The 15,188-nt window shown below is 38.6% G+C and overlaps 1 protein-coding gene and 1 long non-coding RNA gene across 2 annotated transcripts in view; both read left to right on the top strand.

The window, feature by feature from the left end:
* The window catches only part of GABRB1 (gamma-aminobutyric acid type A receptor beta1 subunit), a 373,510-nt gene that overhangs the window by 293,066 nt on the left and 65,256 nt on the right, over positions 1 to 15,188 (top strand). The gene's annotated exons all lie outside the window — the stretch shown is intronic.
* The window catches only part of LOC115298008, a 5,873-nt gene continuing 1,472 nt past the window's right edge, over positions 10,788 to 15,188 (top strand). The window contains exons 1-2 of the long non-coding RNA XR_003911558.1: positions 10,788 to 10,882; positions 12,217 to 12,321. This is a non-coding gene — a long non-coding RNA (uncharacterized LOC115298008). The remainder of the gene's footprint in view (positions 10,883 to 12,216; positions 12,322 to 15,188) is intronic.

Raw genomic sequence — 15,188 nt, 5'->3', positions numbered from 1 at the left:
TCCTTGGTCTTTTTCATGCCCATGAGGGCTGAGAAGTGATTACAATAGGTCCCATGTTTGCCTGGTCCCACACTGCATGACATACATTATGTCTAGTTCTCACAAATATCCTTCAGGGTTAACAATTTATTTTTATTCCTGTTTTACAAATGGAGAAATGGAGCCCCAACATTAAAAAAAATGTGTCAGTGGTCACTAGAATGTTAAGCAGAAAGGCAGGTACAAACCATGTTCTTTCAGATTCCAAAATTCACATTTCTCAATACCTTTTTCTCTTGTAATGAGATGTTATTCCTAGAAACCACAATGACGTATCTTCATAGACAATGAAATAATGTTAGACACACCATGTGACACTTGTCACACCAAATTTCCTAAACCAACTCAATATTTACAGAAAGGTTAAGAAGTTTAGGCATAAGAGTTTGGGAGTTATCATAAGCAATGTTGAAAAAAGGAGAGAGAGGATAGGAAAAGAATTGTAAAAAAAAAAAAGTGGTGAAGAGAAAAATTTCTGTGACCAGTGGTCAGCTGATTCTAAATATCTACTCAAATATATGGTAAATATTGGCCACTTTTTGAACACTCAGCATTTCTGTCTTGTATACCCACCTCCATCCACCTCCTACATCCTGTAAGGCAAAGCTGGTCTCTCACTATAAACCTGAGAATCCCTGAAACTCATTGTCCCAGCCACCCTGCATATGGGCATGAGACAGACCTAGGTACTAACTACCATTCACTCATACTTGTTGCAAATATCAAATCAGAAGTTTTTGGCATAAAGAGGAAAGAGTACAGAGAAGCCACCATGAGAAGAATGGCCTCATCACAGTAGCTGCTAGAATGGTTCTAGTGGCTTTTTCTTGTCTCCAGCCTCAGTCATGTTGATGACAAGCAATGTCTGGGGCAGTAGTAGTGGAGTGTTATGGGACCATTTCTATGGCATCTATTTTGGCAATGGTTCCTGGCTTCGCAACCTCACAGCCTGGTTCTCTGATAGTCTCAGGCAACCTGTGAGCTTCCTAATATCCTTTAATAAATTCCTTTCTTTTTAAATTAACTTCAGTCAAGTCTATGGCCCACAACTAAGAATCCTGACTGACACAATATATAAGTAAAAGCAATAAGGATAATTATAACTGGCATATCTTGAGAACCTAACACTTGATAAAATATTCTGATAAATGCTTTAACAGCAACTTATTCATTAAATTCTCACTGCAATCCAATTTTTTCCATTTTACAAATGAGGAAATTGAGAGGTTTAATGTGCATGCTCAAAGACATATTGATAGAAAGTGACAGAGGCAAAATTTGAACCCATCATTTTGACTCCAAAAGTATTCACTCAATCACTAACTTTGAATGTATAATTTAGGGGTAGTTTGGATTCACATTTTTTAGGGCGTAAGTGTCTATAGGTAATTACATTGGTCAAGCCTCTCCAGAGAAGCAGAATAGGATGTGTATTTAAGTATATACAGAGAGATCCATTTTAAAAAGTGAGCTTACAAAATTTCAGGGTCTGGCAAGTCTGAACTCTGCAGGACAGGACAGCAGGCCAGAGTCCCAGGAAGAACTAATGTTACAACTCAAGTCCAGAAGTAGTCTGAAGGAATTCTGTGGATGTCTATATCCAAATTCCCTCTTCCTTCTTTTTAAGGGTTTAAATATAATTTATTATCAAGTTAGCTAACAGTGTATACAGTGTGCTCTTGGCTTCAGGAGTAAATTCCCATAATTCATCGCTTACATGCAACACCTAGTGCTCATCCCAACAAGTGCCCTCCCTCCTCAGTGCCCATCACCCATTTTCCCCTCCCCCATCAGTGAAATATGTCAAATTCACTCTTCATATAAGGACGTCAGTCATATTGGATTAGGATCCACACTAACGACTTCATTTTAACTTTGTTACACCTCTGTTAAGACCCTAACTCCAAACATGGTCACATTCTGAGATGTTAGGGTTAGGATTGCAACATACAAATTTTGGGGGGGACATAATTCATCCCATAAGGGTCGTAAATTTCAGTGCAACATTTTGGATAGCACCTAATATAAATGTTACTTCAGAGATTTTCTGAGTTTGAGTGATACTCTGCAGTTTGTTTATGGGTCCCCTCAGTTTTTAAAAGACCAGTCCTGCCCATAACCACCATCAAAATGCTAACCTTAATATTATTCGTAACCGAGGTCTCCTATATTCTAATTTAGTAGCTTAGAGGTGATGAAGCCCAAGAGTTTTAGATCGTGTTTTCCCCAAGAAGCACAAAAATGACTTGCATTAGTCTCCCAGGACTTAAACCCATTGGGAGAATCAAATGAAATAAACTGCATTATGGCACAGTGAAATAGCTACTCAAAATATTCTTGTTGTTCAAGGACGGATCGCTTTTAGCTGTAATTTCATAGTTCTTGCAAAGGTTTCAAACCATAAGGCGGTTAGACAGCATTGTGAAGTCTGAAGTATACCTGTTAGCAATGAACATCATGATAGGAATATTTGTCGTGTTTTTCATCTAGAGATTTCTTATTCAGTGGTTGCAAGTGAAGGTAAGTGTTTGGAAAATCTACCTTAACTCTTCCATCAGTTATTTAATAGCAGTGAAACCTTTTGGCATTTGTGGAGTGCTTTCTACTTTTCAAAGTTCTTGCACATGTACTAGTTCATTTCATCTCAATGGTCCTTGATTGGCCTAAAAGTTAGATCTGCCTTCCCAATGCATCTAACGATCTTAGAGGGCACTTTATGAGCCAAAAACACAGGACCCAAAGTAAGGATATTGCTCTGAAATCAGTCTGTAAAATCAAGGCACCATTATTATACAAATTCATAAATAGTAAAGCTACTGAGGTAAATCCTAAGGGAATTGTGGGGATTATGTAAAGATTTTCAATCCTTTACTATTTATTTTGTTTTTAACAACATTTTCTGTAGGGCTAGCTCTTAAATCCAATTTTACCTTATTAAAAATTTTAGACAAAGACATGCCTCTATTACCATTTTTCTATTCTCTTAATAACCAGACCTACACATTCCCTTTAAAGGAAAACTGAGGGTAATCTGTGGTCAAAAGATCCCAAACTGAAAATACTTGCTGTAATTAGAAAGGGCCTGAATAATTCTCCCTACACAAAGCAGATGGTGATTTCTTTTTTAAACAAAATAGTGATCTGTGTTTCTGCCTGTGTGCCTTCTATATCAGACATGAATTAGAAATGAATTTCTATTTTGTTTCACTCTGAGAGCCTGTTACATTGACCAACGTTGTTGGGGGGAGGGGGAGAATCACCTAATTTGTCCAAGTATAATCACACGATGTACAACAAAGGCACTGGCTGTTTTGACTCTCTGCAGGCAAGCTTTAAAAAAAAATGAACAGACGCAGCATAATCTTGAGGATCCTCTTGTTATTCTGCTCGTGGAGTCTGTAGCTACAGAGACATCTGTGATGTGGGATAAGGAAGATCGTTTTTCTGAAATACAAAGAGTACAGAAAGTAGAAAGATCATTTTTAGGATTTAAAACCTAAGGAATAACCTTATTCTTTGCCCGTATGTAATTTGAATGATTGATTGCAGGAGCACTGTGATTCAGAGTTGATTTTTTTTCCCATATATTTCATGTTAGAAAATAAAAATAGAATCCAACCTCCCAAAATATGTAAGGGAATAGCTAATTGCATACAACAAGTGTGGAAGCTATTGCCTGTGTTGTTAATATAAAATGGCTCTAATCCTGGATTCTAATTATGGTGTGCAGCCATGTTCCTGTTGAGGTAGGAGCTTAGATAAAACCTTGCTTCAAAGATACTTTCTGCTATTGATTTGATTATACAGTACTATGGAGCAAATCACAATGCCCTTACTGTTAGTTCTACAAATAATATCTTTCCTATTTTAATATAAAATGTCTATCATTACAATGGGCAGTCTCTTTCATTTCTATATAATCTGATTTTGAATAATCAAAACTGTTCTTCAAATACTATGCTATTACATGCAAAGTAAAATGGAGCATTGGGTCAAGAATCCAGAGAACTAAGATCCAGAGGTAACTTAACATGAAACATCCTGGTAATTTAGGCTTTGATGAGATAGGAAATAATAATAATAATACCAACTCTTATGAAGAGCTTGTTATGCACCAGACACTGTTCTAAATGTTTCTGTGCATGTTAATTCATTTTCTTCTCAAAACACTTGGAGAATAAGTATTATTATTATTTCGATTTTATAAATGAGAAAATGAAGTCACAGAAATGTTAAGTAGCTTGACAAAGATCAAACAGCTAATGAATTTAGGAGCCAGAATTCAAATCCAATTAATTTGGCTCTAGAGCTCAGGCCAGGAACTATTATACAGTGCAGACACTTGAGAAGCTAGTGACAAAAAGGAAAAATGGTACATTTTAAATGGCTCATTGTGTCTTTAAGATTAAAATAAAACAAAATAAGGAGGTCAAGAGAACTCCAATGATTTTTTTTTTGGTCATAATATCCAATGAAATTTTTCCCGGGGACTTAATTGAAAACATGCCTATAAAAATATCTTATAGACTGATAGTAAAGTAGTCAAAGGGACTGGGGGAAAAAAATACTTCAGGGGCACCTGGGTGACTCAGTCAGTTAAGCATCTCTGCACCTCCCCCACTTGTGCATGCTCTCTCTCTCTCTCTAAAAAATATATACACTTAAAAATATTTTATAAATTTTTCCAGATTCAGACCAAAACAGCAGCATATGCAAAGGACCTGTGGCAAAAAGAAACACGGTGTTTGAGAAACTAATGTTGAAGCCAAGGTATCTGGAATCAGAGTGAAGGGAGTCTGACTGAGGGAGAATAAGTTAGAGAAGAAAGAGAGCATTCCACTCAGGGTTTGTGAGCTGTGTTAAAGGTCTTGATGTGTCCCAAGAGAAATGGGAAATCATTAAGAGAATTGGTGGGAAAGGGGCTTGGAGGAAGGCGGGGCGGGGGGGGGGGGGGGATACATGAACAAATGTATCACCTGGCTACCACTCCGTAAAACTGAAAATAGTTTTGAGTAGTACGCTGTGGAAACCATTAGACCAGATTAGAAAATATTGCAGTAGCATTACCCAAAAATCATGAAAGCAATTATATCAGTGAAGATGGAGAAAACTGAAAGAATTCAAGAGATACTTCAATGTTGAAATTTTTTAAGTGATGACAAATTAGATATTGAAGATAAGGAAGAAGGTGCCAAAGACCACTCTTCAATTTCTGACTAGCGCAACTGGAGACGATAGGTTTAGATGAGGAAGTCAAGAGGTCATGTTGAAGATACTGAACTTGAGGTGGCTCTGGTTGTCAACTGAAGTTGTCAAGTTCACAGTGAGACTGTGAATCTGAAGCTCAAATGACAGGTCTAGGCTGGACACATATATACATTCAGGAGTTACCAAGGTAGAAATAGTTATAAAAGCCAACAGCATGCACAGCTTCTCTAGGGAGAAAATGCCTAAGAAGAGAGGAAGACCTGAGACCCGGCTGGGGAGAACATAAGCCTGAGCTTATAAACAGAGCTTCCAGGTATGCTGTTTTTGTCCAAACACACACAAAAAATCGAAACATGTCATCTTGTTCACCTGTACGTGTGACCACAGTGGCAGCCAGGCCAGTTTATTCGGTGCAGCTCACGGGGATGAGCATGGCGCCCGAGTCTACGAATCAAGCTTTAAAATGCACACCCTACGGGGCACCGGCCCCGCGGTGGCTCCTGGATGGAGGGTCACAGTCAATATTGCTAATGTGCGGGGGTTAGTACAGGCCTACGTATCAGTTTTTATAAATATTTCTTTATCGATAGATTCACAATTTAAATATCTTTAAATATTTTCGATGACTTTCGATCATCAAGAACTGCAACCCGTGCTGCTCTGTTCTGGAACGCTCCCTCGAAGGCCCAGTAGGCCCCGAAGGTGCCTCCAGCTGGTCCTGCAGCAGAGGCCGGCCTCACCGGGACCCCGCCACCAGGCCGCCCTCCAGACCTCCCCAAAAAAGAAAACTGTGTCAGGGAGGCCAAGGAAATAGAGTTTCAAGAAGGAAAGCAAAGTTAACAGAGTCAAATGCTGCTGACTGGTCAAGGAAAATGAACACTGAAGGGGCACCTGGGTGGCTCAGTTGGGTAAGCGTCCAGCTTCAGCTCAGGTCACGATTTCACAGTTCCTGGGTTTGAGCCCCTCATCAGGCTCTGTGCTGACAGCTAGCTCTGAGCCTGGCTCCTGTCTTCAGATTCTGTGTCTCCCTCTCTCTCTGACCCTCCCCTGCTCGTGCTGTCTCTGTTCCTCAAAAATAAATTAAAAAAATAAAAACTTTTTCTTTAAATGAAAAAAACTGACTATAAATGAAAAACTGACTATAGCAAAATGATCATATTAGCATAAACTGTTGGGGGTGATGTGATGGAAATCAGGCTGGAACAGCCTAAATGGGTAGTGAAGGAACACAGGCACTATGGACAACTCTGTAGAAAGTTGGCTATGAAGTGGGGGGAGGGATTAAAGTGGCAGCAAGAGAGACATAATGAGATGAAGAAAATGACCTCAGACATAAAATTCAAATCTCTAATGACAGTGTCTCAGAATCTGCCCACATGGCTAGACTATTAAACACATAGAGGATTGTAATATTTGAACATTTTCAAAAGAATGAGTAGCTTATAATTGATCATAAATTTTTATTGAGTCCTAAGAGAGTTATTTTTCCTTCCGTAGTGATCCATTAACCTGGTCACAATTTTAACTACATAGAATCCCTATCCATCTAGACTCAGAGAACAGAACAGGGTACATATAGATGGTCAGGTTATTGCCCATCTGTAGCATAGAATGTAAAAGGAAGACCCTTAAAGCATCAAAGATATAGTTATTAAAAGTCCTTAGGCATCCACTATTCATCATCATTTTTATCAAATATTTATTAAATACACACTGCATACCAGCTATTATGTTAGATGTTGAAAATATAAAGGTGTCTAAGACATAATACCTGAGCTTAAGATGTTTATCAAATGACAACAGAAAATGTACATGTAAAAATACCACCAGGACATTATAAAATACTACAAATAGATATGCACAGAAAGCTACATGGAAAGGGTATGTGAAGTGCCGGATTGAACGAAGAGGGTATGTGTCTAGGCATGTGACTTACACACACACACACACACACACACACACACACGAAACCATGGCGCTCAATCGTGGAATATTTCATGGAGACAAAAACCCCTGAACTGAGTCTTAAATAATATTAATAGTTTATATTTATTGAGAAATTATAATAGCCCAGGTAAAGTGGTAAGCAATTTATATCTTAATCAATTTATTATACCCATTATAAAGATAAAGAAATAGAGGCAGAAAGAGTTTATGTAGCTTGTCCATGGCAGCATTGTTTAGTGTCAGAGTTGGGATTCAAACCCAGTCTTCCCCCAGAGCAGTTTTCTGGACTGCCATATTATATACCATATACCACGGACCACCATATACCACAGACCACCATATACCATGAGAGATAATTAGACATTAGCCAAACTTGTGCATGTTGGTAACTGGGGTAGGAGGGGCACGTCCCAGGCCTAAAACTTAGTCCATCTTATTTTTCTTTGTTTTCTAATCTCACTCTGGTTACAGGATGGATGTTTTATCCCAAAGTTAAAAAAGAGGAGGCATAGCCACTTTCCCAAGTTAGGATATCAGTAAGCAAAAAGGGGCATATCATAATATCGTCTGGATTCTGGTCCCCAGGTTACCACTATAAACAGAAATAGAATGAATTACAGGTTCTGTCCACTTTAAAGTAAAGTTTAGTAAGGATGTACTGGAGGACAATTTTCTGTTTAATAAGTTCATCTTGAAAAAAAAATGTCTTACAGGGAAGCAATCCTGAAGTTAGGCTCCACCAGACCAACTGGCAGCCATGGTACTTAGGACACCATTGGTGATTAATTCCACTCTGGGTTATAAAGAATAAGCAGCAGATCTTAAAGGAAAAATAGTTTAACCTGGACAGGGGCAGATGGACATTAGAATCAATTATGGCTAGCTTCCAGAACACTGAATCAGGACAGAGGAAAATTTTGTCTTATGAACAGCAATAGTACTGAGATCAAGGGAGGAAAGGATAATCGGCTTCTCACCAATGACACTCTTATCTAACCACTGAGGATAGAGATGGTCTACAATCACACAGTACAAACTGCCTGCATCAGAAAAGTGACATAATGAAAGATTTACCCTTAGAACCTGCAATGATTGATATTTATGTCCCCCCAAATTCATATATTGAAATCTAATCCCCAATATGATGATATTTGGTGGTGGAGACTTAGGGAGGTGATTATGTCATCAGGGCAGAGATCTCATAAATGAGATTAGTGTCCTTATAAAAGAAACCCCAGAGAATTCCCTTGCCCTTTTTGCCATGTGAATAACCAGCAAGAAGATGGCTGTCTATGAACTAGGAAGCAGGCTCTTACCAGGCACCAAATCCACGAACACCCTAACCTTGGACTTCCCAGCCTCCAGAACAGTGAGAAATAAATTTCTGTTGCTCATAACCTTCCCATTCTATGATGTTCTGTTATAGCTGTCTGGACAGACTGAGACAAGACCTCAACCAACAAAAGAAGAAGAAGCTGGTATGCTATAGATTATTTTGAGAATTTTGGTGTAAGGATTTGGGGAAAGATTACCCTTCCATGAACTGAGAGGTCATTAAAGGGATAGTAGAAAAGTAGCTGCAGGGAAAAGTGGGCAGAAGGTTTCCAAACTCTTCAATCGATTTGATTTTTTTTCATGTTGCCAAGCTCCTCACCTTCTTGTAATGACAAAAACAAATTACAAAATAAAGAAACAGGAGAAGTAGATGCAGAAGTGGAAATGGAGGTGGAGGAGAAAGAGAAATAAGAAGAGAAAGCAGAGAAGATGGAAACAGAGGAGAAGTCGGAGGAAGGGGAGAGAGGAGGAAGAAGGGGAAGAAGAGAGAGAAGAGAGATAAGCAAGAAAGTTACATAAAATGATAAAGGCCTAGAAGAAATTTAAGGGCAAATTGAAGCATAAAACTATGACTAAGAATAAAAATGAAAGATAATAAAACAAAGTAAAATTTTAGCCTAAAACAATATAATGTTTATTAAGGCAAAACCTAAAGAATAATAGAAAAGAGAAGGAAAAACAAGCAAAATTTAAAAAAATTAAAACATGAAAATAAGAGGGATAAAAGATTAAACCAGGATAAATAAAGAATATAAAAGTGCTAGACCCAGATAAAAAGCTGGAAACATGAAAGTCAGAGGGATAAAAGATAAAAGCTAAAACAAGAAAATCCAAGCTAAAAGCAATACTTAGAAGTTGAGCTTGAAATTCTTTTAAAAAACGGTTTAAAATTTGCTCTTTCCTTAGAATAGAAAGAGGGAATTTGAGATAGAAAGAGAAGATAAGGGAAAACCAAGAATCCTAAAGAATTAAGCAGAACAAACTGAAATAGAAATAGGGAAAATTTAAGTACTCAACATATACCACAGCAACAAGCAATTCGAACATAATGTTGAGATGCCGATTTGTACCTCAGCATGTGTCTTGATGCAACAAGGAAACAAAAACAGTAGGCCAGGGAGGAGGAAGAGATGAGCTCCTCATACACCACACTCTAAAAATGTATCCTTGGTGCCTGTCCATTCTCCCCCCTCTCAGTCCTTGTCTAGAAAATAAATAAATAAATAAAATATTATTTTTTCTCTAATCCCAGGTCAACTTCCACAACTGCTTACAATAAGGAGCAGACAAAACTTCCACAGCTTAGGCACAATGAGCTCTAGGTAAAACTGCAAAAGATACAGAGTTCGTTTCATTTTTTTAAATTTGTTTGCTTGTCCTTCCAATATGCTCCTACCAATTAATCTAATATTCATTTATTAGTTAATTACCACTTAGTCTGAATTAATTTGATTCTACCGTTTCCAGAATAACTTTCCTGTTTAAATGGAAGTCCATTGGAGAGGTATTTTGGATAGAGATCATTTTTCCCTCCCTGGGTTTTAGTGATTAGCAACACCAGGAAGATTCATGTTAGATGAATCTTTGCTCCACCTCCAACCCCACCCCACCCATAATCTCCTTCCACTCTTGTCCACCCTGTCTGTGTTCTGGGAGGTTGATTTATAGACTGCATCCATGGGCCTGCTTACCCGCAGACTTCCAGTGAATTTTGCCAGTGGGAAACATGGGCAGGATATCAGAGAATAAGAGGAGAGTGAGACTAAGGTATTCATACTTGGATTGACCGCCATGGATTGACTCCATCTCTTTATCAAAGCCAGAGCTCCAGCCTGATGGCCTTCTCCCAAAGCTGTTCCCTACAGATGATGAGCACACATAGCCTGCTTTCTCCTCCTGTTTCTTCAGTCCTAGGAGTGGTTAATGTCTAGCTTCCTGGAAGCAGATAACTCTGGGACATTTAGCCATCCCTTGTTAGTTTCTCTTAGCCTTGTTCTCAGCATTGTAAATAGCCCTTTTATTAACTTCTCAACATTGAGTGTACCATCTATTTCCGGCTGGGACCCTGATTGACACGGTAGGTAAAAGTATGTCATAGGCAAATTTAACTTTGGCATTCTCCACCCTAACATGCAGTACCCTCAACCTGCCTATGGGCTGCCTAGAGATCCCCATTTTGACATACCACCAGGGATCATAAAGCAATTGTTGCCTAGAATGTGTGTAACTTCCTTTCCCACCCAAACTTACCTGTATAGTGAACCATTTTCCCAAAATGCAGATCTCTTCAAAGTGCATAAAAGTGAATTCCCGTAACTAATCTCTGCCAGAAAATGAATTGCATCTCTTGCAGGTAGGACAATATTTCCTAACAGCCTTTGAATAACATCAGCATGAATTATTGCAAAAAAAAAAATCTTAACTAGCATCTCTTCCTCCAGTTTTGTTCTCCACCCATATATTCTAAGTACTGCAACCAGATTAATTTCTCTATAAAGACATTCTCATTATGCTACCCACTGATTTTAAAAGCCTCAATTGCTTCTCACTGTCCATGGGATAAATTCAGCCATTTAAGACCCACAATCTGGCTCCAAGTGGCAGATAAGTCTAACATTAGGAGAATAGCATAAGGTGGAAAGGGGAAAGAATTTCAGCTCACCCCCACTTTCCAAAAATATTTTCTTCTTGTATTCTTCAATAACAAAAGAATAACATCATGAGTCAGGGGTAGACTCTTCTAAGAGATAGCGACTCCTAATTTTTTTTTTGACTTTAGTTTCTATCATGATGAAAAGTTGCAAAGTTTACCCAGCCATGCAAAAATAGTACTGACTTGTGCTTCACAATTTACCTAACTGATTTCATGTGCTATTGAGCTTCAATTTCTGCTGCTTTTTAGACTATTATAATGTGTTCTGAGATTTTTGTGACATTAGGTTACAGGATTGTAAGTAGGTTATAACTTGAGGTGTTAAGGCAGTGTGGTGTCTTCCATTCCCAGTGGCGCATAAAATCTTCCTATAGCAAAACCTGGACATATCCACCGTGTATATTCTGACTTCTTTCCAAGCTTCATTATTCCCTTACCTGAAATGTCTTTTATCTTCCTCTCTGGTTATCCCAATACTGTTGGCACATGTCCTGTACTAATTAGTAAGCATTAGCATTATTATTACCCTGCCACTCACAATTCATTTCAAGCACTATTCTGAAGGGACCTCGTTGTTTGTCAGTAAATTTGTCATATGCTTCTTTATAGCGTGAGTCTCAATAAAGATCAGGTCTCTCCGATTAGACTGTAAGTACACTTAAGAAGCTACCATGCCTTTGTACCCACATTTGGACACCATCCCAAGAATTGAAATAAAATAGAAGAAAAATCACGTATAGCTTAAGTTGAAGCGTACTTTATCCACTAAAGGCAGGTCTAAGGAGGCAAACTGACAGAAAAAGGAAACTTCACTTCTTTTATGCTTTCATATAGACCTTAAACTATCCCCAAAAGGAAAGTATTGATAGACTTTCTACCTGAACAGAGTCAGTGATTCCAGGGAAAGTTTAATCAGGCAAATGTGTGTTCCCTAGAATTCTAATCATGGGCTCTTATTTCCAACTAATCCCTTTGCTGTTCCATTGGGTGACTCTTTATAGTCTTTATCTTTTCTTCATTTTTAATTTCCTCAGTCATGTTGCTGTGTATCAGGTAGGATACAACTATGTTTCAAGAACAAATAAACCCTGCAATTTACTGGCTCAAACAAGATGTGGGTAGATGGTGGTTCAGCATGAGTGAGTATCTCTGCTCCAAAAGGATGTCCAAAGATCCAAATTCCTCTCAACTTGTGGCTAAGCCTGCCTCTGGGCACTTGCCCATGTCCACATGGTCAAGACTGGTTGATTATATCCACATTCTACCTCACAGGAAGAGGGCAAAAGAAAGAGGAAGGCAACCAATTTCATTTGAGCCATCCTTGTCTTACCAGGTCAGGCTTTTTTCTGAACTAGGCCCTAAAACCCCAGGTTGTCAGCCATAATTATATATTGGCATTGGGGAGGTAAGCCATGTTCTGGGAATGGAGGCTTCAAGCCCCATGTCACACTACTACCACTACCCAGAAACCTGAAGCCTTTGTTTGTAGACACCCAAAAATGTGTCCCATGATTAGCATCTCATCCCCAGCATGTATGTATATGCAGCCTTAATATGAGTTAATAAATACATATTCTGTAATTGGAGGGGATCAAGAATCACCATGCTTCCTTTTTCCAGTATCCCAGTCCTGTCCTGACCAGTATTGTTTACTCCCCAGCACCTATGAGCTCAGGCCTAACACTCTAAGCCAGTAGTTCTTCAACTTGGGCACTTTTTTCCCCAAAGAACATTTGGTAACGTCTGAAGACATCTGTGATTGCCATAGCTGAAGAGGGCCTGAGGCATCCAGTGGGCAGAGGCCAAGGGTGCTGCTAAACATCCCACCACACACAGGACAGCCCTCCATGACAAGCAAGTGTCCAGCACAAAACAGAGTATTAGCAATGCTGACAAACCTTTCTCTTGGACAGTTCTGCTTCCTCTCAGAAACCTTAACAGGGATGTAAGCTCAAGCTCTTAGCACAGTAGATTCTTGTGATCATGCTTTTTTACCCATGCTTTGGCCTGCTTTTCTCCCTATTCATTGTTTTATTGATCTATGTTCTTTAAAAAGCTAAGTAGCCTGTGACCATGAACATTAAGTTTGTCTTTTCTCATGAAATAAAACTTTATTATCTTTTAGGGAATGTTAAAAATTTGTTCTCAGTTCTAACAAGGAACAAACACAAGCAGTTAGCTTAGTGGGAAAAGCGTAGGCCTGCGACCAGGTTCTTGACCTTGTTCTGCCACTAACTAGCTGTGTAGTCGTGAGCAAATTATAGTCCTTCTGAGCTGTAGTTTTCCCTTTCAGTGAAATGAACAGTGGGACTCATTTAGTCGCTAAATTATTCTTGTTGTGTCTGGTCCCCAGTTGCAATAATTACCTCTTCACATCTCTTTTTTTAAATTTATTTACACAAACACACACATCTACCCCCCACGCACACACATATATGCACATTTCTGCAAAAGAGGTGATTTCCTCAGTTAAGTTTATATTTCCTACAATTAAACCAATAGTAGTTTGCAGTAACTATTATTAAGAAGCCAACAGGCAAATCTTTCTATATTCCCATCTAATTTTTTTTCTAATTCCACACTTACCATTCCTCAACTTGAATGTGTGACCTCGCCCAAGTCTTAATCTCTCTGGGCCTTAGCTTCCACTTGGCAAAGTAAGAGTTAATTTTCAATTCCCTTCCAGTTCTGATACATTATGCCTACCCAGAACCCTCTCTGGCCTAACCTTAACCCCCTAAGCCAATGTGATGATTAGTATCATGAAAATATAGTAACACTCCCAAGTGAAGATATCAGCATTCCTAAAATGGCAGTAGGAAAAATGTTTATAATCATGACTGACCACAAATATGCAAAAAGATGGTTATTTTGTGACTTCCTACAACATTTTCCTTTTTTTAAATGTATTTTACAGCCCAAACTAAGAGAGAGCAAAACATCAAGTTTAAATATAGACATATCATCAAAATGCTTCTTTTCAATTTCCTAAGTAACTTGCCCAACCTGATTTTCTATATCATTAAAAAAAAAAAAGATACACATATGTTTTGATTTTTGTCTCCAAACCTTCCCCAGAAAAGGCTATTTAGAATTTGGTAAGTACAACTTTCTGCATGGTGGCAATTCACCTTTAGTTTAAGCGTATATGATGAGAACAGAATTAGAATAATAGTTAAGTTTCAAGTGGCTAAAATTAAAGCTCAAGATGAAAAAGACTTCACAATATTTGTGACTTCTGGGTTTTGGGGAAGTTGCTGTGCGCACCAGGTGATGTGCAGATCAGTTCTGTTTTCCAATGCAGCTAAGGATTTGGAACATTGGAGACAGAGAACAGTGCCTCGCTGTTTGTCTTTCTAAAGTCTCCCTTCCAATAGAAGCAAGTAGTTGCCTCTAAACTCTGAGGCTTGATATCCGGGGGACACCAGCCAACTGCTTGTAAGTGGATCACTACCTAAGGAGAAGACAAAGTTTTCTTCACCTTCTACTTTTCTTCTTCTTTTTTTTTTTTTTGTATTTTATATAGATATCTCTAATTATTTTTTTAAATAGTTTATTGTCAAATTGGTTTCCATATAACACCCAGTGCTCTTCTTCACAAGTGCCCTCCTCCATTACCACCAACTCTTTTCCCCCTCCCCCTCCCCCTTCAGCCCTCAGTTCATTTTCAGTATTCAATAGTCTCTCATGTTTTGAGTCCCTCTCTCTCCCCAACTCTCTTTCCCTCTTCCCCTCCCCCTGGTCCTCCATTAGGTTTCTCCTGTTCTCCTGTTAGACCTATGAGTGCAAACATATGGTATCTGTCCTTCTGTGCCTGGCTTATTTCACTTAGCATGACACCCTCGAGGTCCATCCACCTTGCTACAAATGGCCATATTTCATTCTTTCTCATTGCCATGTAGTACTCCATTGTGTATATATATATATATATACCACATCTTCTTGATCCATTCATCAGGTGATAGACATTCAGGCTCTTTCCATGATTTGGCTATTGTTGACAGTG

Source organism: Suricata suricatta, chromosome 1 (genome assembly GCF_006229205.1).
Source record: "Suricata suricatta isolate VVHF042 chromosome 1, meerkat_22Aug2017_6uvM2_HiC, whole genome shotgun sequence".
Taxonomy (NCBI): Eukaryota; Metazoa; Chordata; class Mammalia; order Carnivora; family Herpestidae; genus Suricata; species Suricata suricatta.
The sequence above is the reverse complement of the archived record's forward strand: the minus strand, read 5'-3'. Positions and strand labels throughout refer to the sequence as shown.